At 45.0% G+C, this 27,223-nt stretch overlaps 1 protein-coding gene across 1 annotated transcript in view; it reads right to left on the bottom strand.

The window, feature by feature from the left end:
• LOC124775386 overlaps positions 1–18,424 on the bottom strand; it is a 79,174-nt gene extending 60,750 nt beyond the window's left edge. Inside the window, exon 1 of the mRNA XM_047250220.1 lies at positions 18,385–18,424. The gene's annotated coding sequence lies outside the window, so the exon portion shown is untranslated. The remainder of the gene's footprint in view (positions 1–18,384) is intronic.
• Between the last annotated feature and the right edge of the window lie 8,799 nt (positions 18,425–27,223).

Below are 27,223 nucleotides of genomic sequence, written 5' to 3'. Positions count from 1 at the left end.
GGTGGCTGAGCAACTGGCTCGTCACAATACGCCAGTCATTACTCTTGATGAACTGTGGTATCGTGTTGAAGCTGCATGGGCAGCTGTATCTGTACACGCCATCCAAGCTCTGTCTGACTCAACGCCCAGGTGTATCAAGGCCAGAGGTAGTTGTTCTGGGTACTGATTTCTCAGGATATATGCACCCAAATTGCGTGAAAATGTAATCATATGTCAGTTGTAGTATAATATATTTGTCCAGTGAATACCCGTTTATCATCTGCATTTCTTCTTGATGTAGCAATTTTAATGGCAAGTAGTGTGCATATATACGCAAATACCTATGTTGCCGACAGACCGCGCGCGAAAATTCTATTTCCATTGTGTCATATTTCGGGTTCTACTTATCACAAAGATAAGGATTGAAGTACAATACTGCAATGCCTGTGTTAATTTCCCTTTGGACACGCATACATGTCCATTATACAGCTGATGGTTGTCCATATTCGCAATTGCGACTACATTTAACATAATTCATAACGGCTATAGTCGCCGCAGTGCCTGTTCCGTTTGGCATGCATGCACGTCCAAAGGAAGGTCGCATCGTAATGCAGAGTAACACAGGCACTGCTATATCATATTTATCTATCGACATCGGGCTAACTTCTTTCAAGTAAAATATCTCGCCTGTACAGAACTACACATAACGGACGTACTAGCCGCGCGGAGTGGCCGCATGGTTTGAGGCGTTTATCATGGGCTGGGCGGCCACTCCTGCCGGAGGTTCGAGTTCTCCCTCGGGCTTGGGTGTATGTGTGTTGTTCTTAGCATAACTTAGTTTAAATAATGTGTAAGTCTAGGGACCGATGACCTATGCAGTTTGGTCCCTCCGGAATTCACACACATTTGAACATTTTGGACGTACGAATACAGGTTTAAACATATGTTTGACGACTTACGGAAGTTTGGGTCTGGCCGTGAGTTGCGGCCGGAGAGCCTAGTACTAAGGTCACCGCTCGTAGGAAGCGAGAAATTCACATTCGAGTCCCAGTACAGCACAAATTTTCAGTGTCGTCATTCAATTATACAGCTGATGGTTATCCATATTCGCAACTGCGAATGCGTTTAACGTATTTGCTTACCTATCGGAAGAAGTGGACTAATGCAGCTACCCTGCGGTATAAGATCCAAACAGGAGACAAGCTGTCGCTCTTCAACTGGCGCTTAACGGCTCTGCCGATATGCCAAAAGTGATCACAAATGGGCTAGAAAAGGCCTTAAGGTCTTAACATGCCTGATAAGAACTTGAAATGACTTCCAAAAATTATGTCAAGACTTAAAGACTGCAAAATGTTTCTACCAACATTTTTACTGTTTTAAAATACGAATCAGAAACTGGGCCTTTTCTATGGATTGTGATCGATGAGCAAAATATCCAGAGAAAATGTAAAGCAAACTATTCTGCGCTAACCTTAGAGTATACGTACATAATTGTTGTTTGTATATGTCAAAGTATATAAATGTGTCGAAGTATACAAATAAACCGTCAAAACTGTAATGGCGTATAGAATTCATTCTATATAAGCAGCACACCCTGGCTGTAGAAGGAAAAAGAAGGGAACCTGCGGAAAAATACTCCAGTCGGAGTACAAGAAAGGCGAATATATCCCTCTTTAAAACACTCTGAGAGAAAAGTGGGGTACCAGCTGCTTCAACCCTCATTCTACCTTCCTCACCACGCATGCAAACATATTCGTGTTTTTTGTGCTCAAAAGGAGTAGCACAGAGGCTGTGAAGGCGTAACTGAGAGGAAACAGCACCAATGGGAGAGAAAGAGAGTGGGGAAAGTGGTGGTGGGAGAGAGAAAGTGGCATGGAAAGAGAGAGAGATGGATGAAGTCAATAGCAGTGGGACACAAAGAGAGAGCAAGTGGTGATGGTCACTGAGAGACAGTAACAGTGAAAGAGAGGTGGCTGGAGACAGAAGTGGTGGTAGCTAAAGAGAGAGGGGACAGTGGAAATGAAAAATACATATGAGTGGAAACCTTACATAAGCTTGAGGTGTCTGGGCCTTCCAAGACCAGCGAGCTTCAACACGTAGGCGCAGGCGAGGGCGCATTTTGCATCGAAATTTTAAACGTGTGAGTATAGAGGAAAACCCTCCCATAATTTTTGAGTTGCAAAGGTATGATGGAGATAGTGACGGTTGGAAGGAAAGACAGAAGGTGACAATATAAGCGACAGAAGACACAGTGGGAGAAAAGAGACCGTGGGAGAGAGACATGGGGGTATCTGCACAGTGGCAGTGAGAGGAGGATGCTCAGTTTGAAGGCTTACCACAAAGAAAGACCGGGTAAGGGGGTGTAGAATGGTCTGTGTTAAAGGAGGGCGAATATGTTCATGTGGCAAAATTTTTTTCTGAGGAAGGCAGAATGAGGATTAAGGCAGCTGGTTTCCCACTTTTCTGTCAGGGTCTTTTCTGCTCCGACAGGAACATTTTTCCGCTGGTTACAATACATTCCATAACAGTCATTTAAAATTACACAAGATACAAAATCGTGAATTGTGTATAAATAAATATGAAACAGTGGAACGATGCTAACGAGCATGATGGAAACCAAAAGGCAGTTTATTGCTGTAACAAGATTTAATGAAGCCTTGCTTATCAGATGGTCATGCACGTGAGCCGGAACTGTGAGAGAAGATACTGTTAGGGACAGATTAACTCAACTCAGTCTCATAAACACTTAGAGAAATTACATCGTAGATTGTAAAATTGTTTTACCGGTGATTATCGACAGATAACTGTTGCTGGCACACATCCTGGTTACGTAGCCTGCGATGTAATTTGTTTGGTATCAGACTGAGAATAAAGATAATCGGCCACAATCTGCAGGCATTTTTAGATTCTGTGAAAGAGAGATATACGACGGATGCTGACATTTCTATGAGACACATTTGTGTATTCTCTGACATTTCTCGACTGTTGGAAAATGTCTCCCTAATCCAGGGAAGGACTGTCCTCATTCTCAGCACAGCTTTGCAAACATATAATAAATACTGATGTAAGGCATCTCCTATTGGTGCATTAGAGTGACCAGTAAAGGGAAAATGTTAAACAGCATCGAGATGTGCTTATCTTCATTTTCTTTAATATATACAGCTACAAGCTCCATTCCCAAAGCGAAGGGAAGCATTTGTGAAGATGCAAGAAATAAGAGAATGGAAAGTGTAATTGTGACTTGTCTATCATCATTTTTCTGCATAGCCCTAATTTCCTCTCGTTGTTGTTATGGTCCTCAGTCCGAAGCCTGATTTGATGCAACGCGCTATGTTACTCTATCCTGTGCAAGCCTCTTCATCTCCGAATAACTACTGCAACCTACATCCTTTTTTAACCTGCTTACTGCATTGATATCTTGGTTTCCTTCTACTATTTTAGCCACCACACTTCTCTTCAGTACTAAACTGGTGATACCTTGATGTCTCAAAACGTGTCCTACTAACCAGTCCCTTCTTTAATGAAATTGTGCCACAAATTTTTCTCCCCAATTCTATTCGGTATCTCCTCATCAGTACTTGATCTACTCATCTAATCTTCAGCATTTTTCCGTAGCACATTTCAAAAGCTGCTACTCTCTTCTTGTATATTCGATGTTAACAAATTTCTCTTCTGCAGAAAAGCTATTCTTACCACTGCCAGCCTGCATTTTATATCCTTTGTACATCGGCCATAATCAGTTATTTTACTGCACAAATAGCAAAACTAATCTACTACTTTTAGTTTATCGTTTCCTAATTTAATTCCCTTAGATATCGCCTGATGTAATTCGACTACATGCTAGTATCATTGTCTTGCTTTTGTTGATATTCGTCTTATATCCTCCTTTCAAGACATTGTCCATTCCGCTCAACTGCTCTTGCAAACCCTTTACAGTTTTTTGGCAAACCTTAAAGCTTTTGTTTCCTCTCCCTGAACTTTATTCCTTCACCACATTTTTCTTTGGTTTCCTTTACCGGTTGCTCAATGTACAGATTGGATGACATCGGGGATAGGCTGCAAACCTGTCGCTCTCCCTTTTCAATCACTGGTTACCTCTCATGCCCTCTACGCTTATAACTGCCGTCTCCTTTCTGGAGCCGGCTGCGGTGGCCGTGCGGTTCTAGGCGCTCCAGTCCGGAGCCGCGCTGCTACTACGGTCACAGGTTCGAATCCTGCCTCGGGCATGGGTGTGTGTGATGTCCTTAGGTTAGTTAGGTTTAAGTAGTTCTAAGTTCTAGGGGACTGATGACCACAGCAGTTGAGTCCCATAGTGCTCAGAGCCATTTGAACCATTTTTTCCTTTCTGGACAAGTTGTAAATAGTCCCTCGCTCCTGTATTTTACATCTGCTGCCTTCAGAATTTCTGGCAATGCATTGCAGTCAACAGTGTCAAACGCTTTCTTTAAGTCTACAAATGCTGAAGCGGGATGCACAAAAATGTGGAATCACCAAAAATACAACACATTACCATGCCCAATACGGTGTAGGAAGTCTGTTGGCATTCAAAACAGCTTCCAGCCGTCTCGAAGAGATAAACACAGGTCCAGTATAGTCGTCAAGGAAATCTTCGCGCATTCTTCCTGCAAAATATTGGCGGGTTAATATAAAGATGCTGCAGGTGGATAGCGATCACGCATCCTTCTCTCCAAAGTAGACCACAAAGGCTTAATAATAAAGAGGTCTGCTGGCTTTGGTGGTAAAGGGAGATGCGAGACAATTCACTTCGTACTCACAAAACCAGTCCTGGACTATCCTACCTGTGAGAACAGGGGCCCTGTCGTCTTGGCACATAGCATCATCAGTGGGCAACATACACTGTTCCGTCGGATGGACCTGATCACTCAAAATGATCACATAATCGTTGGCAGTAATAGAAACAGTGGGAGCCACGGAATACCACGACATGGCTGCACAGATCATAACCGAATCCCAGCTATGTTTCTCTCTCGGGATGTAAACTCTGCCAGAAATTGGAAGCTGTGAACTACAAGACTCATCCGACAAAATGATGTTCTTCCGTTGCTCCATATTCCAGGTTGTGTGGTTTCGTCATACGTTTTCCTGTTACAGGCATTTCAGGCATTTGCATCACTGATGAGTGGTTTTGGTATTCCAACACGCTGTGCAATTCCCTGCTGATAGGTTTCCCTTGGTATTGTTTGGGTGCTAATACGTGTTGCAAAAAAAAAAAAAAAAAAAAAAAAAGAACATCTGAGGTCATCAGTCCCCTAGAACTTAGAACTACTTAAACCTAATTAACCTAAGGACATCACACACATTCATGACCGATGCAGGATTCGAACCTGCGGCCATAGTGGTCGCGCGGTTCCAGACTGAAGCGCCTAAAACCGCTCGGCCACTCCGGCCCGCTGAAACGTGTTGCTAAAGCGACATTCAGTTCTGCACTGACTTTTGTAACTGTCATCCTCTTATTTTTCATCACAGTCCTCTTCAATGATTGGTATAAACCTCCGACAAGGTGTCTCTTGAAACGTTAGACGTTTCAACTCCCTTACTCACGGAAGCACCCACCATACGAGCATCAAAAATTTGCCCACGTTAGAAGACATTTAGCTCCAGCATAACGCACTCACAACTACACCTAATACTATTTTGACGACGACTGACACATGCAACGTTTGAAGAGATTGCACTGGTGCCGTACATAGTCATTTACAACAGCGCAACGTGCAGGCTGGGATAGTATCTGCATTTCTGTTCAAGCATGCATTTCTCGCCGTGTTTCCATATTTTTTGACCAAGCTCTGTATAAAGTTAGGTTTGCTTTTCCTTAACCTATCCTCTAAGATAAGTCGTAGGGTCGATACTGACTCCCGTTTTTCAACGTACACAATGTGATCAAAAGTACCCGGACACCTGGCTGAAAATGACTTACAAGTTCGTGGCATCCTCCATCGATAATGTTGGAATTCAGTATGGTATTGGTCCATTCTTAGCCTTGATGACAGTCTCCACTCGCGCAGGCATACGTTCAGTCAGGTGCTGGAAGGTTTCTTGGGGAATGACAGCCCATTTTTCACGGAGTGCTGCACTGAGGAGAGGTATCGATATCGGTCGGTGAGATCTGACACGAAATCGGCGTTCCAAAACATCCCAGAGGTGTTCTATAGGATTCAGGTCAGGACTCTGTGGAGGCCAGTCCATTAAAGGGATGTTATTGTCGCGTAATCACTCCGCCACAGGCCGTGCATTATGAACAGGTGCTCGATCGTGTTCAAAGATGCAATCGCAATCCCCGAAATGCTCTTCCACAATGGGAAGCAAGAAGATGCTTAAATCATCTGTGCTGTGATAGTGGCACGCAAAACAACAAGGGGTGCAAGTCCCCACCACGAAAGACACGACCACACCATAATACAACCGCTTCCGTGTTTTACTGTTGGCACTACACACCTGGCAGATGACGTTCACCAGGTATTCGCCATACCCACACCCTGCCGTCGGATCGCCACATTGTGTACTGTGATTCGCCACTCCACACAACGTTTTTCCACTGTTCAACCGCTCCTTACACCAAGCGAGGCATCGTTTGGTATTTACTGGCATGCTGTGCGGCTTTTGAACAGCCGCTCGACCATGAAATCCAAGTTTTCTCACCTCCCGCCTAACTGTCACAGTGACTGCAGTGGAAAATGATGTAGTTTGGAATTCCTGCGTGATGGTCTGGATAGATGTGCGCCTATTACACATTACGATTCTCTTCAACTGTCGGCGGTCTCTGTCAGTCAACAGACGAGGTCCGCCTGTACGCTTTTGTGTTGTAAATGTCCCTTCACGGTTCCACTTGCCGGCCGGAGTGACCGAGCGGTTCTAGGCGCTACAGTCTGGAAACGCGCGGCCGCTACGGTCGCAGGTTCGAATCCTGCCTCGGGCATGGACGTGCGTGGTGTCCTTAGGTTAGTTAGGTTTAAGTAGCTCTAAGTTCTAGGGGACTGATGACCTCAGAAGTTAAGTCCCATAGTGCTTAGAGCCATTTTTGGTTCCACTTGACTATCACATCGGAAACAGTGGACCTAGAGATGTTTAGGAGTGTGGAAATCTTGTGTACAGACGTTGACACAAGTGACACCCAATCACCTGACCACGTTCGAATTCCGTGAGTTCCGCGGAGAGCCCCTTTCTGCTCTCTCACAATGTCTAATGACTGCTGAGGTCGCTGATATGGAGTACCTGGCAGTAGGTGGCAGTACCACACACCTACATCGGGGTGTCTGGATACCTTTGATCACTATGTGTGTCTCCGGAACCCAAACTGATCCCCCCTAAGGTCGGCTTCTACCAGTTTCTCCATTCTTCTGTTAATAATTCGTGTTATTACTCGTATTTCGCAACCATGACATACTGAGCTGCTAGTTCGGTAGAATTCACACCTGTCAGCACTGCTTTCTTTGGAATTGGAGTTATTTCGGGGGTGGTGCGGAAAAGTAATGGTCCCAAATTTTTTATTATGTTCTCAATTCCGACCGAGGTATTACATGTCGTGCAAATTACTCGACGACTTTCCCACTTCTCTGGCGCAAGTTGAAACCCCCTGCCGCTAGAAGGCTCCGAATTGTAGCATGTAACATGGCGGTGTGTGAAGTAACTACTATGTCGCTGCGTGAGAACCTAAAAGTACGAATTCGAAGAGCTCATCCACACATGGAACACCCTACATCTACATCTGCATACATACTCCGCAATCCACCATACTGTGCGTGGCGGAGGGTACCTCGTACCACAACAAGCATCTTCTCTCCCTGTTCCACTCCCAAACAGAACGAGGGAAAAATGACTGCCTATATGCCTCTGTACGAGCCCTAATTTCATCTAGAGGGTAGGATCCCCTCCTTCGAAAGCGTCAGATTGCAAAGCCTGGACTACTCTCAGGGTGGAATCTCCGTCTTCGAAGATTGTGTCTGTCTGTCTGTCGGTCTGTCTGTCTGCCCGCCCGCCGCTTGCTGCTGTAGCTGTTCGTCCGTCCGCCTGCCTGCTCGCTGTTCGCCGCCGCCGCCACCGCCGTAGCCGCCGCCGCCGCCGCTGCCTACTGTCCGTCCGTCTGTTCGTCGCCGTCCATCGCCGCCGCCGCCGCTGCCTGCTGCCCGGCCGTCTGTCCGTCGCCGTTCGTCTGCTATGAGTACTCCCACCTCCACTGTCACCTACACCTCCCCCTCCCCCTCTCCCACAGTCACTTCCTGGAGTGCCGCCCCCCGCCTCCCTCCTTACACCTCCCCTCCCCTTCCCCCACTCACCCATCCCCCTATCTCCTCCCCTGCTGTATACCCACACCTCTACACCCTTCCTCCAGCCTCCACACCCTCAACAGCTCCCTCTACTACCCCCACCCACATACGCCTCTGTCACCGCCTCTGCTGCCACCCCTCAGGTGGTCGGCTTCCCCTCTCTCACCCACCCCGTCACTTCGTCATCTGCATCTCCTGCACGTATCACGTCGCGCCGAGCCACAGTCGCCACCACTGAATTGGCTGCTTCTCCCGGCACCTCCACTACGCCACAGGGATCTGCCACACGCCACCTCCCTCTCCTCCCCGTCCCTCTCCCCTCCTCCCAGCCTCCAATCTCCAAAAAACCCCAAAAGCGCGTCATTACCGACTCTGCTCCCGCCACTTCCCACAAAAGTCAACACCTCCTCCCCCTCCTCCTGTTGTCTCCATGGACACCACCCCTCCTCCAGCCACCCATACTCCAGCCCCCACCCTCCGCACCTTTGTCCTGTCAACTCCCAATCCTAAGTTCCTCGATGCTCGTACCTTCACCATGGAGATACGAAAGTACTTACATGGTGCTCACATCTCCCAACTCATTCCCCACAGGGACTCAGTCCTTATCGAGTCCCTGTCCCCATCTTTTCACACAGACCTCCTTCGAATACTCCCATGAGTTATGTTTGGCCCCCGCACCTCTCTGACACCCTTCCTTTCCGCTTCTACTCCTCGTCAGCCCCTGCCTCCCCGTGGCCCCCCCATCTACACCGCTGTGATCACCGAGCTCAGCCCGGTGATCACGGAGGATGAAGTGTTGGCAGAACTGAACTCCCACCCGGACTTGGAAATCCGCTCTGCCCGCCATATCCACAATGCCTCTGGTCCCACCTACCTCATGTGGGTCTTCTCTGACTCTGCCCCAACCATTGACCATCTCCTCGCCCAGGGTGCCCTGATATACCACCGTCGCCACCCTGTTGAATCCTCCAAATCCCCTCCCCAATCCTACCATTGCTAGTGGTGCCTGATGTACAATGACCCCACAGGTAGCGATCACCTCCCTGTCCTTCTCACCATAACGTCTGCTCACCACCCCCCTCCGGCTCCGCACCCTGCACCCCCTCCCAAGGTCGTCCATGACTATCACCGTGCCAACTGGGATGCCTACCGGGACTCCATCTCCACCCAGGTCGAAAGCCACCCTTTTACCTATCACCATCCTGACGACATCATCCATGCCTCGTCCTTCCTTCAGAAGGTACTTACTGTCGCTGTGGAGGCCCATGTTCCTACCAAAACCATCCACCCACACCATCCCACTCTCCCTCCGTGGGCTGTCCTCCTCCTCCGTGAATCCCGCCGCCTCTATCGCTCCTTCCTGTGCACTCCTGACAGGGATACACTCCAGCGCCACCGGCAAATACAGCGACACGTACGGAACCTTATTACAGCAACGAAACGCCGGGACTGGCGCCAGACCTGCACACGACTCAATGCCACCCTCCCTATCAACTCCTCCAAGTACTGGTCGGCCTTCCATCGCCTTGCTGGTTCCCTTTCCGCTCCCCACTACCCTCTTCTCCATACCGATCGCCCCCTTCCTGACAACCTCAGTAAGGCCAACCACTTCGCTTCCCACCTTTCCCAGGTCTTCTCCATCCCAGATGATCCCCACTCTGATTATTCTCTTTTCCCCACTGTCGTGGAACGTGCCGATACCTCGGTCACTCCACTTGCTCCTAGTCTCCAGTACTTGGGGCAGCTACCCCCCTCTGACATAAAAACTCCCATCAGAGCACAAGACATTAAACTTATCCTCTGGTCCAAACGCAACACGGCCCCTGGTCACGACTGTGTCACCTACCGCCACCTTCGAGAAAGCCCCTATTCCTTCCTGGCTGTCCTTGCACATCTCTATAATGTCATTCTCTCTACTGGCTTCTACCCTGACCTATGGAAGACCTCCCGCGTCCTCTTATTCCTCAAACCCAACAAACCCTCTTCTGCTGCCTCTTCCTATCTTCCCATCTGTCTCACCTCCGTCTTCAGTAAGGTCTTTGAATTCATCCTCTCCCGCCGTATCCATCAGCTCCTTGCTCAACACCACCTCCTCCCCCTTACCCAGTGTGGCTTTCGACCCTCCATCTCTGCTGAAGACCAACTCTTCAACCTCGTTCACCTTCTGTCCCTCCAGCTCAACTCCCGTCGCTCCGCCATTTTTGTTTCCCTTGACCTCCAAAATGCCTATGAGCGTGTATGGCATCTTGGTCTCCTCTTGAAACTCCAAACCTACGCCCTGCCTATCAATTTTGTCCATCTGGTCGCTTCCTTCATCTCGCACCGTCCTTCCTATGTCACCCTCCACAACACCAACTCCCGTACATTTTATCCCACAGCTGGCGTCCCCCAGGGTTCTGTCCTCTCCCCTCTCCTTTATCTCTTGTATACGGCTGATATGCCCTAGCCACCCCCACCAGTCCACCTTCTCCAGTATGCTAATGACACCGACTTCCTGGCTCTCTATCCTAGCCTTCAACGGTCCCAACGTACCCTCCAAACCCACCTTAACCAGTTCACCACTTGGTGTAACCAGTGGTTCCTCCATCTCAACCCCTCCAGAACCCAGGCAATCATCATAGGCCGCACCACTCGCTCCTTTCACTTCCATGATTTCTACCTCACCCTTTATGGTCGTCCCATCCAGCTCAGCCCCACCCTTGGATACCTTGGCCTCACCCTCGACTGACACCTCACCTGGACCCCTCATCTCCAGACCGTCCAGCAGAAAGCCCATTCCTGCCTCCGCCTTCTGAAACTCCTGTCTGGCCGGACATGGGGATTGCATCCTTCTGCCATCATCCACACCTACAAATCCCTCATCCGTCCTATCCTCTGTTATGTGAGCATTGCCTGGAGCTCCGCCCTGTGATGTTACAAAATAGAAGTGATGTTGCTATTCAATGGAAAGTTGGAAATTGAGATTTAACTAACTGTTTTATCAATCACAATTGGCGTAAGAATCATGGATTGACCATTGTCATAAAATATTGCATTATGAGATGTGAATAGTTTTTACTTGCAGTTTCGCGTGGCTTGAGGCAGTCACAACTAGCGTGCTGTTGAATAAGAAATTGCGTTATCGTCTTTCTAATTACTTCATGATCGTAGATACGATCATACCCGGTTGTGAAGTTATTGTTATGACAAAACAATTTCCTAAGGGACCAGAAAGTTCTTAAGGGCACAAAAACAACTGTAACATCACACAAAAGAGAAATTCAATATTAAAGCTGATGCAAGAAGACGATAAAACAGTTTTCTTTTTATCAATGTAACACGCACATTGGACTGCTGATCTTGGAGTCTGTAATATTAGCAAAATGCATAATTAAAATGAAAATAATACTGAGGAGATAATCGAAATGAGCACTGCTAAATGATTCAGTATTCCCAGAACAAATATTTATTATAACTAAAACATATATCGTACCTTAAGCTTAATACTACAATGACGGTAGATTTTTTATGTCCGTATCATGTCCATTGAGCGCTCTTTTATATAGCCATTGTCCTCTTGAGTCGCTCGTGCTTCGTCACGGTAAGTTACAACAGTTCTTCTTCCTACACTTCACTCAACTCAGACATACACGTTTTTATACATTTAGTAAAAATTAGATCAGACTGCCACAAATCTGCGTCCGTCTTACTTCAGAAAAACAGTAAAAGTCTTCTTAGCGCTCCAGGCTTCATTTGTTCTCCAGCGAACAAAGTAGTGAAGGATCGTATATTTTTCTGTCTTTATTGCCGCCCAAAGACGACAAATTACATCATTAGAAAATTCCACCGTCGCTATACGACGCCTCATTATACATTAATCATTATTTACAAACAAGTATTTGCCTTCTGGCTGAAAGTATTAACTACTCGTATTTGCTGTTTTAATTAAGTCAAAAATAGCGAATATCACATTGCCTCCCATGAGGAGAGAGGGAATGCCGAAGGATTACCTCGATCCTCATGTCCTCATGAGATATTCGTGATTTTTGGTGTGACATTTACATAACGTTACTGGCGTACAAAGTACATAAATTGAAATCACATTTATAAACATATATCAGATATTTATCATTCTTCAAAATAAAGTTTTTCATTCTTTGTTCATCAGTCACTTCATTCCATAATACCAAGATTAACATTTATGTGCATATTTAAGTTTGGTCCATATTTGCTTATAACAATAAGTGAACGTTCATTTCGCACTTCAGGGGATAGAATTCAGGAATTACTTTCTCTTGAGCTTAACAACTAATACATAAGTACAGTGAGTGCTTATTTTCACTAAACTAGAGTGGACAATGTTCGAGCATCTGTTGACTCCTTGTGGTTCAATTACAGTTTAATAACGTAGCACTACACTTCGTGATGCTTTCACTTTCTGTGTTAGCTGTCTACGGCGTTCATTATGCAGTACATCTGTCCTTTCCACTGTGGTGCCAGGAATTCAAGTGGCTTCCCGGGTTTTTATTTTTCAGTTTCCACACGGGAACCTACCGTTTGCGATCGTAAAGGGTATGGAATACTATTAACGTCTTCACTCCCGTCTCCTGTTGTCACCTGTCTCTGTTTACTATCTGCCATTTTCGTTAGTAAATCACGTGCTACGTAAGGCTTTCGTCGTTGGTCAGTGACGTGGTGAGTCCGCTAAGAGCACCACTCTCGCGTGAGCAACAAATGAAATTCTATCTGGCAAGAAGACAAGATGGAACCTAACCGTTTCAGACAAATGAATGAAGATGCTCTTCACTGCAAATTGCGCACACTATCCACCATGTTGAAAATGCAATACAGGTATACTAACAATGGGGAGAAATAATTTCTATTATCAGACTACGAAGAATTTTACTTTGAAAGATAAAATAAAGCAGATTTTCTATAGCGGGAAGGAGATAGAAAGGATGTGGATCGACTTGGAAAAGCAACGTTGCTACTGAAGCACTACACTGCGTATGCAAAATTCTGACTTACTTTTTGATGGCTTGAATACCGCTATGTTGTCTCAGCAAATTCACGTCTCTTTTCTTTTCTTTTCTCTCGGTAATTAAACTGCATTATTGACCGTTATTCTCACAGAGATACGATGTGTACATGAAACGAGAGAACATTTATTAACACAAGCACATAGAAAATTTTCCAAGAATTTGAACTAATTTTTGGTCAAGTCCCTGTTCGGGCGCCAAGTGTGATGTTACAAAATAGAAGTGATGTTGCTATTCAATGGAAAGTTGGAAATTGAGATTTAACTAACTGTTTTATCAATCACAATTGGCGTAAGAATCATGGATTGACCATTGTCATAAAATATTGCATTATGAGATGTGAATAGTTTTTACTTGCAGTTTCGCGTGGCTTGAGGCAGTCACAACTAGCGTGCTGTTGAATAAGAAATTGCGTTATCGTCTTTCTAATTACTTCATGATCGTAGATACGATCATACCCGGTTGTGAAGTTATTGTTATGACAAAACAATTTCCTAAGGGACCAGAAAGTTCTTAAGGGCACAAAAACAACTGTAACATCACACAAAAGAGAAATTCAATATTAAAGCTGATGCAAGAAGACGATAAAACAGTTTTCTTTTTATCAATGTAACACGCACATTGGACTGCTGATCTTGGAGTCTGTAATATTAGCAAAATGCATAATTAAAATGAAAATAATACTGAGGAGATAATCGAAATGAGCACTGCTAAATGATTCAGTATTCCCAGAACAAATATTTATTATAACTAAAACGTATATCGTACCTTAAGCTTAATACTACAATGACGGTAGATTTTTTATGTCCGTATCATGTCCATTGAGCGCTCTTTTATATAGCCATTGTCCTCTTGAGTCGCTCGTGCTTCGTCACGGTAAGTTACAACAGTTCTTCTTCCTACACTTCACTCAACTCAGACATACACGTTTTTATACATTTAGTAAAAATTAGATCAGACTGCCACAAATCTGCGTCCGTCTTACTTCAGAAAAACAGTAAAAGTCTTCTTAGCGCTCCAGGCTTCATTTGTTCTCCAGCGAACAAAGTAGTGAAGGATCGTATATTTTTCTGTCTTTATTGCCGCCCAAAGACGACAAATTACATCATTAGAAAATTCCACCGTCGCTATACGACGCCTCATTATACATTAATCATTATTTACAAACAAGTATTTGCCTTCTGGCTGAAAGTATTAACTACTCGTATTTGCTGTTTTAATTAAGTCAAAAATAGCGAATATCACAGCCCCCACCTGCTTTTACAAGGTCCTCCAAATCCTTGAACTCCATGCGCTCCGCCTTGCCTTCCATATCTGCCTTCCTTCCCCCACACGGCTCCTGTATGAACTGATCCCCTTCCCCCACCTACTCCTGTTCCTCCAACATCTCCGCATCCTTTACATTGTCCGCTGGCTTGATCCCTCCACCCTCTGGTTTCCTCCTTCCTCTCTGCCCCCTGCCCGTTGCCGCGCCTCTATCGCTGTATCCCTCCCTCTCTCCATCTCCATACCCTCCATTTCCTTCATCAGGGCAATTTCTAGCGCCTCCCCCTCCCGGATGACGAACTTCGCCATGACATCTACCCTTCCTACCAACCATAACCTGGCCTTGTTCCCCCCCCCCCTCCCCAGGGCCTCCTTTTTTCCCAGAGCGGATTTTCCTCCTTCCTCCCCCTCCCCCTGAGACCCTGCACCCCATCCTTGCCTCTTTCCTTCCCACATCCCTCCCTACCTGGCCCTCCCCAGCGCGCCCTCCACCCATCTCCCCCCTCTCTTCCCCTCCCTCCCTCCCGCCCTTCTTCCAGTCTCCCTCATCTCCTTGCGCCTGGCAGATCCTCTGTTTTGATCATCATCAGCGTGCCACATCAGTGTTGTGTTTAGTGCTGTTTCTCCTGTGCGTCAAGAGGTGTGATTTTAATTGTGTACTGCCTTGAGGTTCGCCATCAGTGTTTGTTGTGTGCTACGCCATCCGTCGATACTTTTTATGCTCCAGTCATACTGTGCCTTGTGTTCTTTTAACTGTTGCAGTGTGTGGCTTTTTGTGTGCGCTACTTTTAAACATTTTTTATCTCCATTTTACAGTCACCCCTTTTTTAGTCTATTGCCTTCCATGATGTTCCCCTTTTTTATATCTATGTTCACCATATTCTCTCCTTTGTTATTTTTAAATGTCTTCTATTTGTTTGTTCTATGTCTTGCGGCTGGAGAGCAGCGCATATGCTGCTGCCAGCCCACCCCGATGGGGAATTGAAATACAATAAAGGAAAAAAAGAAAAAACCCTAATCTCTCTTATCTTTGTGGTCTTTCCGCGAAATGTAAGTTGGCAGCAGTAAAATTGTACTGCAGTCAGCCTCAAATGCTGGTTCTCTAAATTTCCTCAGTAGCGATTCACGAAAAGAACGCCTCCTTTCCTCTAGAGACTCCCACCTGAGTTCCTGAAGCATTTCCGTAAAACTCGTGTGATGATCAAACCTACCAGTAACAAATCTAGCAGCCCGCCTCTGAATTGCTTCTATGTCTTCCTTCAATCCGACCTCATAGGGATCCCAAACGCTCGAGTAGTACTCAAGAACAGGTCGTATTAGTGTTTTATAAGCGGTCTCCTTTTCAGATGAACCACATCTTCCCAAAATTCTACCAATGAACCGAAGACGACTATCCGCCTTCCCCACAACTGCCATTACATGCTTGTCCCACTTCATATCACTGCAATGTTACGCCCAAATATTTAATCGACGTGACTGTGTCAAGCGCTACACTACTAATGGAGTATTCACACATTACAGGATTCTTTTTCCTATTCATCTGCATTAATTTACATTTACCTATATTTAGAGTTAGCTGCCATTCTTTACACCAATCACAAATCCTGTCCAAGTCATCTTGTATCCTCCTACAGTCACTCAACAACGATACCTTCCCGTACACAACAGCATCATCAGCAAACAGCCGCACATTGCTATCCGCCCTATCCAAAAGATCATTTATGTAGATAGAAAACAACAGCGAACCTACCACACTTCCCTGGGGCACTCCAGATGATACCCTCACCTCCGATGAACACTCACCATCGAGGACAACGTACTTGGTTCTATTACTTAAGAAGTCTTCGAACCACTCACATACTTGGGAACCACTCCCATATGCTCGTACTTTAGTTAGGAGTCTGCAGTGGGGCACCGAGTCAAACGCTTTCCGGAAGTCAAGAAATATGGCATCCGTCTGATACCCTTCATCCATGGTTCGCAAGATATCATGTGAAAAAAGGACGAGTTGCGTTTCGCAGAAGCGATGCTTTCTAAAGCCGTGCTGATGCATGGACAGCAACTTCTCTGTCTCAAGGAAATTCATTATATTCGAACTGAGAATATGTTCGAGAATCCTGCAACAAACCGATGTTAAGGATATTGGTCTGTAATTTTGAGGATCCGTCCTTCTATCCTGCTTATATACAGGCGTCACCTGCGCTTTTTTACAGTCTCTCGGGACTTTACGTTGGGCAAGAGATTCGCGATAAATGCAAGCTAAGTAAGGAGCCAATGCAGTAGAGTACTCTCTGTAAAACCGAATTGGAATCCCATCAGGAGCTGGCGATTTATTTATTTTCAACCCATTCAGCTGCTTCACAACCCCAGGGATGTCTACCACTATGTCCTCCATGACAAAACCATTCCGCCTGGTACGCAAGACGCAGTCAGTATTACATCACGACATGTAATATCTCGGTTGGAATTGAGAACATAATAAAAAATTTGGGGCCATTACTTTTCGGCACCCCCCTCGAAATAACTCCAATTCCACTATGTCATCTCCCTCAACATGACAGTGCCAGACAGCACACGATCGCTGAGACATCTGCATCGACCCGACGCCTCGGTTTCAGTGTCATCGATCATCCTCCACACAGTTACGTTTTGGCCGTATCCAATTTTCAGAACATCTTAGAGGGATTCACTTTGATAGTGATGAAGCGGTGCAAGCAGAGGCGAGATGGTGGCTTCTTCATCGAAGTCAAACATTTTACCGTGATGGTATCAATAATAAACTGGTCTTCCGTTGGGAGAAATATATGTTCGTCGCTAGAGTGACTTCGTTGAGAAATAAATATACAGACTGGAAGAATACACAGATTTAGAATGTCAATAAACTTTGTTTTATTTAAAAAAACTTTAAGAGATTTTACATAAACAATTCGGAGGCATTACTTTCCAGCAAGCTCTCGGACTTTCATCTTTAAATCTGAGGAAATTTTGCCTTTCTCAATACGTCTTTTTTCAAAGAATACTGTTCCTCACCTCAAAAATCCCCCTAGATACTTCCAATGGCACATCAGATATATGGTAGGCTATTGATTCACAATAAACACGGTAATTGGTGATACTTTCTGGTACAAGACCGACGCAAAAAGTACACTCCCCATGACACCAAGGTGTGACCACGGCATCGAGACGCATGCATAGAAGAGTGCTGCGGGAACCTGACACCACTTATCAATGGACCGTGTGAGTGTCTCAAAACAGCGAAGGAGTTACGTATCAAGTAACACAAAAATCAGCTGTTGGTAATTTCATAGTGATGCAGGAAATTAGCATCTCAACTGTATGTCGAAAGTAAGCTGACTAAAACACATTCTTTTTTTCAGATGTAACATCTCGTTCATTACGGAAGAAGTCTGCCGTTGTGTGGTTGCCACTGATTTCTCCACAATGAGAGAGAGAGGAGGCATGTGTTTGTGTGGTATGACTGAAAGTCCAAATTCAGATAAGGTGGTTATTAAATTCATCGTAAAAGACGTATTTAGGCATTAAACGTATAATTAGATACATTCCGCGGCATTCATCATGATTTCTGACCAGTAACACCAAAAACATGTGTGTGAAATCTTATGGGACTTAACTGCTAAGGTCATCAGTCCCTAAGCTAACACACTACTTAACCTAAATTATCCTAAGGACAAACACACACACCCATGCCCGAGGGAGGACTCGAACCTCCGCCGGGACCAGCCGCACAGTCCATGGCAGCAGCGCCTCAAATCGCGCGTCTACTCCCGCGCGACCCAGTAACACCGCAGTTTTGGAATTCCTGACATCTCCCTTACCTCAGTTCACTCCTAGCGTAAACACCTCCAACCGGCAGCAGGCAATTGTGCAGACTGACGTGCAGGTGGTTCGTAATCGGCTGCTGCCTGCCGATGTATATATCGGCGGAAAGAGCCTTGTCGCGCCGGTCAGAGATTGCAGAGACATCCGTGCCGGAGAACAGCACACAGGACGTTGCACAATGCATAGTAATGACTCATTTCCCTTACAAGTCTACAGTGTCCCAGGCTCTTTTGATACTTGAGACGTCACAAGTCTCATTCTACGTCTACATCTACACTCCGCAAGACATCTACCGGTGTGTGCTAGAGGGTATGTAGGTGCAACTATCGTTACCCTCTCTTCTTGTTGCATTCGCGAAAAGTATGTGGGACGCACGTTCGTTAGTAAGGTTCCGATTGAACTCTAGTTTCTCTGATTTATTCGTCGAGGTCATTTCGCGAAACGTATGTGATAAGATGAATATACTATGTTTTCCGATTCGTCTTGGAAAGTACGATCTCCGAATTTCGATAGTGTACATCTCTCCATGATGCACAACGCTCCTCTATCGTCTGCCACTGGGGTTTGTTGAGCATCCTAGCAAGGGTCTATATAAATATACAGGGTGGTCCATCGATCGTGACCGGGCCAAATATCTCACGAAATAAGCGTCAAACGAAAAAACTACAAAGAACGAAACTTGTCTAGCTTGAAGGGGGAAACCAGATGGCGCTATGGTTGGCCCGCTAGATGGTGTTGCCATAGGTCAAACGGATATCAACTGCGTTTTTTTTAAATAGGAACCCCCATTTTTTATCACATATTCGTGAAGTACGTACAGAAATATGAATGTTTTAGTTGGACCATTTTTTTTCGCTTTGTGATAGATGGCGCTGCAATAGTCACAAACATATGGCTCACAATTTTAGACAAACAGTTGGTAACAGGTAAGTTTTTTAAATTAAAATACAGAATGTAGGTACGTTTGAACATTTTATTTCGGTTGTACCAATGTGATACATGTACCTTTGTGAACTTATCATTTCTGAGAACGCATGCTGTTACAGCGTAATCTAACTTTAACTAAATTACGCTAAGGGCAACACACACAAACACACACCCATGCCCGAGGGAGGACCGAACCTCAGACGGGGAGAGTCGCGCGAACCGTGGCAAGGCGCCGTAGACCAAGGGCTTATGAATGTTGGGTCGGGGGCAGAGCAGCTAGAAACAGTACCTATATGTTCTCCAATTCCTGACCCATTTGTTAAATTGTTAAAGACGTTAGAGGCACGTGATAGGGTCAAAGCAGGAGGCTCTTGATAAAGAACTTATCATACAGTTAGAACAGAAAAAAAAGAATGTGATAAGGAATTCTTCACACAGATAGACATAAAAACTAGATACTAAAATCAAAGAGAACGCGAAATTTTGGGGATGAAAGGTTGCAAGGAAATACCAGATTTGGTATTATCCATGTTTCAGATGTACAGAATGTACAATCACCATAAACGACAAGAAAAGATAGCACACAGACATTAACCACAGAACCAGAAAAATTAGACATCAGGCTTAAGGAACATATGCACAAGCGCTTTGCATCAAAACGATGGAAGAGGATTTTAATACCTGGATAGAAACAAAAGATTTGGAGATAAGCGGTCTAGTTAATTCTGAACTGAAAACTGCTATCCAACTGTCCAACACGCTAGCATAGAAGCATCTTTTGGCAGCTGTGAGTCCACAGGAGCGCTTAATATTAGATGATACAGCTCTTCGGGTAACGGGGACTGTAGAGAGCTGTTACGATGCGGTAGAAGAGCAACAAGAAGTAAAGACTATAAAATTGGATTTAGGAGAAGAAGAGGACGTTTTACTTTCAAACAACTGATAGGACGCAGGACATTGTAGAACGAAAAGACGGAACCTTCGTGGACTTCACGAAGGCCTGTGACTCCAACAACAGGAATGCTCTTGGAACGATCCTGAGAAACTGAGGACTAGGCAACCGTACTCGAGAACTAATAACGGAAATTCTGACAGACGCTAAGACGAAGGTGAGCTCCAGAGGAGCACTATGGGGAGAGTTTTGAGATCAAGACCTGTGTCAGACAGGGACTGGATAATCACATTTTATTTTTTTTCAGTGGAGCTCTGGACGAGGTAATCAAACAGTGGTGGGCAATAAACGCGGTATATCAAAGATGCACGTGGGGCAAAGAAAGGAAAATAGGTCCCAAATGGACTGCCTAGCCTTTGTTGATGACGTAGCGATAATAACTGAGAAAGAAGAAGACGCAAAGACACAACTGGACACCCTAGATAAGGTAACCGGAAGGATGGGACTTAGCATAGCCTACGATAAGACAAAGGTACCATATTGAAGACCCATGTGGATTGCAAAACACCAAAAGACACCAAACAAAACGTAGACTAATTTAAGTATTTGGGAAAAAATAAAACAACAAGAAACAAGATAAATGAGGGAATAATAGAGAGGATGAAGAAGATGAGGTCAGACTTCTGTATGACCAGAAATATATGCTGTAAAAAGAACATACACTGTTCAACATTATTAAAGGATCACTTTTTGAAACCCTGTAATTGCCTCCCACTGTGGCGCAGAAGTTTGAAATTTGGTTGAAAGGTGCCCACAACCTTCTTTTGTAATGGTGCACACTGCGCCATCGCGCCGTCACTCTAGGGCTAAGCGACGCTTCAGACAGCAAGGTTCCGACACATGCGGAGGAAAGTCCAGAGCTCAGAAGTGAGCTTTAAGGTGGTTCAGTGCTACAAAATTTCGCTAAAATTCTACTCAATGCCGCAGGGGACGTGTAATTTGATGGGAAGGTCATTCCACATCCTCTTACCCACATTTCACCCCATCATTTAACGCCTCTGCGATGGCGACGGCATTTAACGTTGAAATCACGCGTGTTTTTTTGTGGGTGGCCAACAAGAACATTTCAGATGACCGCCGCTCATAATCGACGCGAAAAGGCCTCAAGAGGTGACATAAATGGAGTCAATGAAACCTCCCCTTCCCTAGGGACGTTAATTTTTACACATTTCACGCTCGAAGACGACAATTTGTAGGGCGATGTACAACAGGATAATGTCCTTGACAAATTTTGCCACTGCTGACACCCTCGCACCTCTTTCTTCCCGGACGATTTAACCACTTTCTAAGGACATCGTGGGTCTGTAATCCCAATGAATCTGATATCGCCCCCCTCGCTGATCCGAAGTCTTGATCTGATATGCAGGGTGGAAATACTAAGGCCAATCCAGAACCATTCGATGTAATTTGAACGTGATCAGGAGCAGAAAATCGTGTTTATGCTTTTTCATCCCCATCCTGTGGCGTGTGCACAGAAGGGAGCGACATTGACATGTGTGTCAACGAAAAAGCAACGGACCCCTCGAAGAACCCCAGTTCAGCAGTACCCGTGGTGCCATATGACAGTTTTATTGGGCTCTTTAAAAATGTCCTCGTACAGAGATACTCATTCAGTGATCCCTACCCGCAGGCAGGACAGGAAACCCATTCCACACTAGCACCTGCCGGTTATCTACGAAACCAGAAGGCTGTCGGAAGGATTGCCTATCTGGCCTGCGGGTAGAGGTAGGTGGATGGATGTCTTGTCATGGCACATTTTTGAAGTGTCCAATAAAGGTGTGTTGGTGGCACTGATGACTGATAAGGTTGCCAAACAGAAGGTCTTAGAGGTATCCTTTTCCGTTTTATTCAAGTTTGTTTCTATGTAGCATCCCTCCCCCCCCCTCCCCCCCCTCTACACACTCCTCAGGAGGAATTGGAAAGCATAAACATCATTTTAGGCTTCGGATCACGTTCAGATCTCAATGATTTTGAAAAGTCCCTGGTGGTTCCACCCTGCATACGAAAACGAAACTTGCAACACTTCAAAGAGGTGAGACCACTTTCAGTGGGGCTGCAGCCCCGCGATATCCTTTAAAAAAGTGGTTTTATCATGCAGGGAGTGTTAACAGCAGCAAATTTTGTCAAGAACATGGTCCTGTTGTACACTGCTCTGCAAAATGTCGTTTTCGAGCGTTAAAAGTGTGAAAATGAATGCCACTAGGGAAGCAGTGGTTTTATCGCCACATTGTGACTTCTTTCCGTGTCGGTTATAAGCGGCAGTGTGTCTGAAACGTTTTCCTCAAATGTTCAAATGTGTGTGAAATCTTATGGGACTTAACTGCTAAGGTCATCAGTCCCTAAGCTTACACACTACTTAACCTAATTTATCCTAAGGACAAACACACACACCCATGCCTGAGGGAGGACTCGAACATCCGCCGGGACCAGCCGCACAGTCCATGACTGAAGCGCCTCAGACCGCTCGGCTAATCCCGCGCGGCGAAATGTTTTCCTCGGTCACCGTAAGAAACGCAAATGTTTTTAACGTTAGGCGTCGCGGTTCTGACCTCCGTCGCAGAGGCGTCAAACGAAGGGGTGAAATGTGGCTAAAAGTGTGTGTCACGACCTTCCCATCGTGCGACATGTCTATGATGACGTTGGGCAGAATTGTGGTGAAACTTGGTGTCAATGAAAGACCATCAACCAACTTTACAGCCCAGTTCTGAGTTCTCACCTTTTCCTTGGATGTGTTGACACCTTGCTGTTTGACGCGTATCGGAGCCCAGGGATGATGTCGCTGGGCGCCACCATTTTCTACATTACAGATGAAGGTTAAGGTACATCTGAGTCAAATTTGAAAGTTCTGTTTCGTAATGGGAGATAATCATGGGGTTTCGAAAAAGTGGTTCTTAAATTGTGTTGCGCAGTTTATGTATGAGGCCTATTCGTATATTAAGGTCCGATCGGTCGCGGAATGGCAACCACAATGAAAATGCGATGGCACTTCGCACAGATGTGTTGGGTAGTGTATCTAGTACGCCCGTCGTCCGCGTCACGCCGCTCTTTTCATTTCTGAGCGCACAGTCAACACTTAAAGATGCCTAGAAAATAGTTCCTCCTACCCAGTATGAACACCTGCTGAGAGATTTCGCCTGATTTCATACAGCCCACATAACGTAACTGTCAGACGTTTCCTTCTCAATGACAATTCTCGTCCGTATACTGCAGGGGCCATAAAGAAGCTCCTGCAGCGTTTCTGATGGCATGTGTTTCATCACCCACCATACAGGCTGGACTTGGCTTCGTCTGAGTTTCATCTCTGTTCACAGTTACCGTTGGCTATGAAGAGAACATTTTGTCACAACAACGAGCTGCAGACCAGCATAGATAATTGACAGGAAGCACAGGCGGCTGCTATCTATAACGAGGGTATTGGGAGGGTGGTAAAACACTAAGACAAATTTCTAAGTCGGATCCGCTACTATGTAGAGAAGTAGCTGAAAGGTGTAGCTAACTGTTGCAAATAAAACATTTTTTATTTTCACAGTGGTTTCCATTTCACGACCGCTCAGGCGTTAATAAACGAACAGCTCTCATACAAAAGCAAAAATAAAACACTACAAGGCTACGCAGTGCAGTGCGGTGCTATTTGCGGCTGAGACGATAACGCTAGGAAGAAATGGTGCAGAACAGTTACAAAAAGAAAGGAGAAAAAACTGAGGAAAATAAATATTAGGTGGGGAGAGACGGGTGCGAAGATCTAGGGCGAAACTGTACGGGGGTATCAGGATAATATCTAGAAAAATCAGATTGAAAAGGGTAGGCTTTGCAAGATACGTGATCAGGATGAAAATGGCGAGGATGATGAAAAGAGTATGGAAAACAACGGGAAGGACAAGGGGAAAGAAGGAGCAAAGTGGACTGTTCAACTTCGGAAGGATTGTTAGGATTTCGGAATCAAGGTGTAAGGAAAGGAAAATCGGAGATCTAAGTACACATCGACCAATATGCCAGAATTCCAATGCAGTTAAGGATACAGAAAAAGGATACAAGACACCACTGTAGCGGGCAAGAAATGGTTATACTGAAGATCTCGGAAGAAGAGAAGGAGAGAGGAAGAGAAAGGATGTAGAAGAGTGGTGGAGGGGGGGGGGGGGGCGATGGGAGGAAAATACAATACATAAAGGGGTTATCCACGATCCTCTACAGCTACAGAGGCCGTAAGTATGCACGAAGAATATAACGGATTGAAAAGTGTACCGGGCCTTGTTTTTGCTGATATCTCTCTATTTGGCGATTCCCTGATGAGTGTATTAGAATAACTTGTGTGTCTGGAATAGAAAGCTCTACATGAATCCATCTAACAGCAACAGTTGCATCATAATGTTTCTAATCACATTTTCTCTAACGCCTGAAGGGCATTCTCGCAGTAAGGCATATCAATAGCGCTTATACCTGAAATCACCTAAGGATGTGTCGTTGATCTTAAATTTTCTTCTAATACATCTTCCAACATCTCTCCTCACGGAAAAATATTACCACAAATACTATTTCTGGTTTAATCCTGCTCCAGTAGAATACCTGTAGTGAATATTGTTAACGTTGCAGGAATAATATAGTACTGATAGAAATTCTCTATAAATCCCACTTTTCTCTACTAGCAGGCAGGTAAGCACATTTTTTGATGATAAAATATATGCGCGTGTTATGACAGACTTTGACGAAACTCCGTAGCAAACTGTTAGTGACAAGGGGAGCATGTGGTAACTGAAACTTATCACATAAATGAGCAGTGGCTTCGCACAGTTTAATCTGAAGGTTCCCGATATCGATGTTGTTAAACAGGAAACGCAGGTAACTCAAGATGAATGAGGCTGTTGACGGCAGGAAATCATGTGACGAGGGTAATGAAGCCTATCATGTGAGATAGTGGTGCTGGGAAACTTTGCAGAAACCGTCAGCGATAAGTGATAAAATTACGTAAAGTCTGCTTACTTTCTGTAAGATTTCGCAAAAGAGATGCAACTATAATATGAAGCGGGCGTAAGGACATACTTTGCGTGAGGTCCTTTGGGTCCCGATGGTGAGAGCCCCTGACTCCCGAATTAAATAAATGAAGAAAAACCACGGGAAAGTTAAAAGCGCTCACTCAGGTGAAATCTTTCGCTATACGCACATAAGCAAAGCTGGTCTTCGAAATCATTTTGATATAAAAAATGCGAATAGTTTAGTCAACGTTAACTGAGAGATGACGCTGTGTTCAGTGATTCTAAGAAGTCATAAACGAAAACAGACTAACACGTGGGTTAAAGGTCACATAAATATAATACGTAATTGGATTTGAAATGGTTTAAATTTATTGATGCGTACAATGAATATACTCTTTACATACAATATTGAAAGCTAAGGTTGGTAGTGACTGGAAACAAGCGAACATCAGTCCGAAGTCATGTGCCAGTACAGCTTCTCATGTCAGCCAACACTCCGAGAGTCTTCTCAGATTGAACGACTAATACTTGTATCATATCAAGGGGTACACAATGACGTAAGAGTTCATGTAAAAACGATACTCATTGTTAAAAATCTGTATCATCGAAATGAAACACAGCATTAAACAATGACGACTATAGTGTCAGGCCTATTGTGCACAGAATCATTTGGTCGCAAAGCTCGCAGCGAGAAGAACCAACATAATTACGAGCAAAAGTAAAAACTACTTACGTGTTTGGGGTAAACCGTTCTTATTTTTCGACATAGTCTCCTTTTAGACTTATACAATTCGTCCAATGCTGTTATAATTTGTTGATCCCTTCCGAATAATAGGAATTGTCCAAGACTGCAAAATAGCTATTAGTTGCTGCAATCGCCTCCTCGTTTGAATAAAATCTTTGTCCAGCCAGCCATTTCTTCAAATTGGGGAGTAGTCTGAGGGAGCCACGTCTGAAGAATAGGGGGATGTGAAACGCGTTGGAATCCTATTTCCATTAATTTTACGACCACAGCTGCTGAGGTGTGTTCTGGTGCAATGTCGTGATGAAAAAGGCCTTTTTTGCGGTCCAATCGCCAGCGTTTTTCTTGCAGCTCGGTTTCCAAACGGTCCAATAACGATGAATAATATGCACCTGCAATAGTTTTCCAGATAGTCGATGAGGATTATCCCTTGTGAATTCCAAAGACAGTCGCAATAACCTAACTCCAAGAAAACGTTGTGGTACTATTTACGAGGAAGCATATCTAGCACATTTACTGCAATCTTAAATTTCTCGATGAAACTCTACGTGTAGAGAGGATAGTGAAGTATTTAGGGGTAATCTTGGATGCGAAACTATCATGTATCCCTCACAGAGAGGATATTCGTTCCGAGGCGAAAGGTACTCTTATGAGCACCAGAAGAGACTGTGGAGAAGAAATGGCGACTAAAACGAAAGTATATGTATCGGATACACGCCACAGTGATAACACCAATGATGATTTAAGGGGCTACAGTATGATGGAAAAAGTAGAGTAGAAGGTGGCAACTAAGGAGCTTGGCGATATGCAGAGACTGGCCTGCTTAGCCATAACAGGCGGAATTAGCAGCACACCCACTGCTGAGATGGAGACCATGCTGAACTTGTGCCCATTACACATGTGGGTCAAAATGGAGGCAGCGTCAGGAGCATACAGGATAAATCTCGAAATAACTGGGTATCTTTAGGATATCCAGGACCCCATGCCAAACTCCTGAATGTGGTAAATATACGAATGGCCAGGGAAATGCTGCCTGAGTATACAATAGCATCCACCTGTTTCAATAAACCTTTCAACATAACAACTGGAAGCAGGGAGCAGTGGAACTATGAATCATGATACCGTACAGGAGACATCTCGTTTACTGATGGGTCGAAAACAGACGAAGGCGCTGCGGTCGTGGCATACGGGTTACAGCCTAAACTAAAGAGCACAGTCTCGCTGGGGAAACTGGCTACGGTGTT

Source organism: Schistocerca piceifrons, chromosome 2 (genome assembly GCF_021461385.2).
Source record: "Schistocerca piceifrons isolate TAMUIC-IGC-003096 chromosome 2, iqSchPice1.1, whole genome shotgun sequence".
NCBI lineage: Eukaryota > Metazoa > Arthropoda > Insecta > Orthoptera > Acrididae > Schistocerca > Schistocerca piceifrons.
The sequence above is the reverse complement of the archived record's forward strand: the minus strand, read 5'-3'. Positions and strand labels throughout refer to the sequence as shown.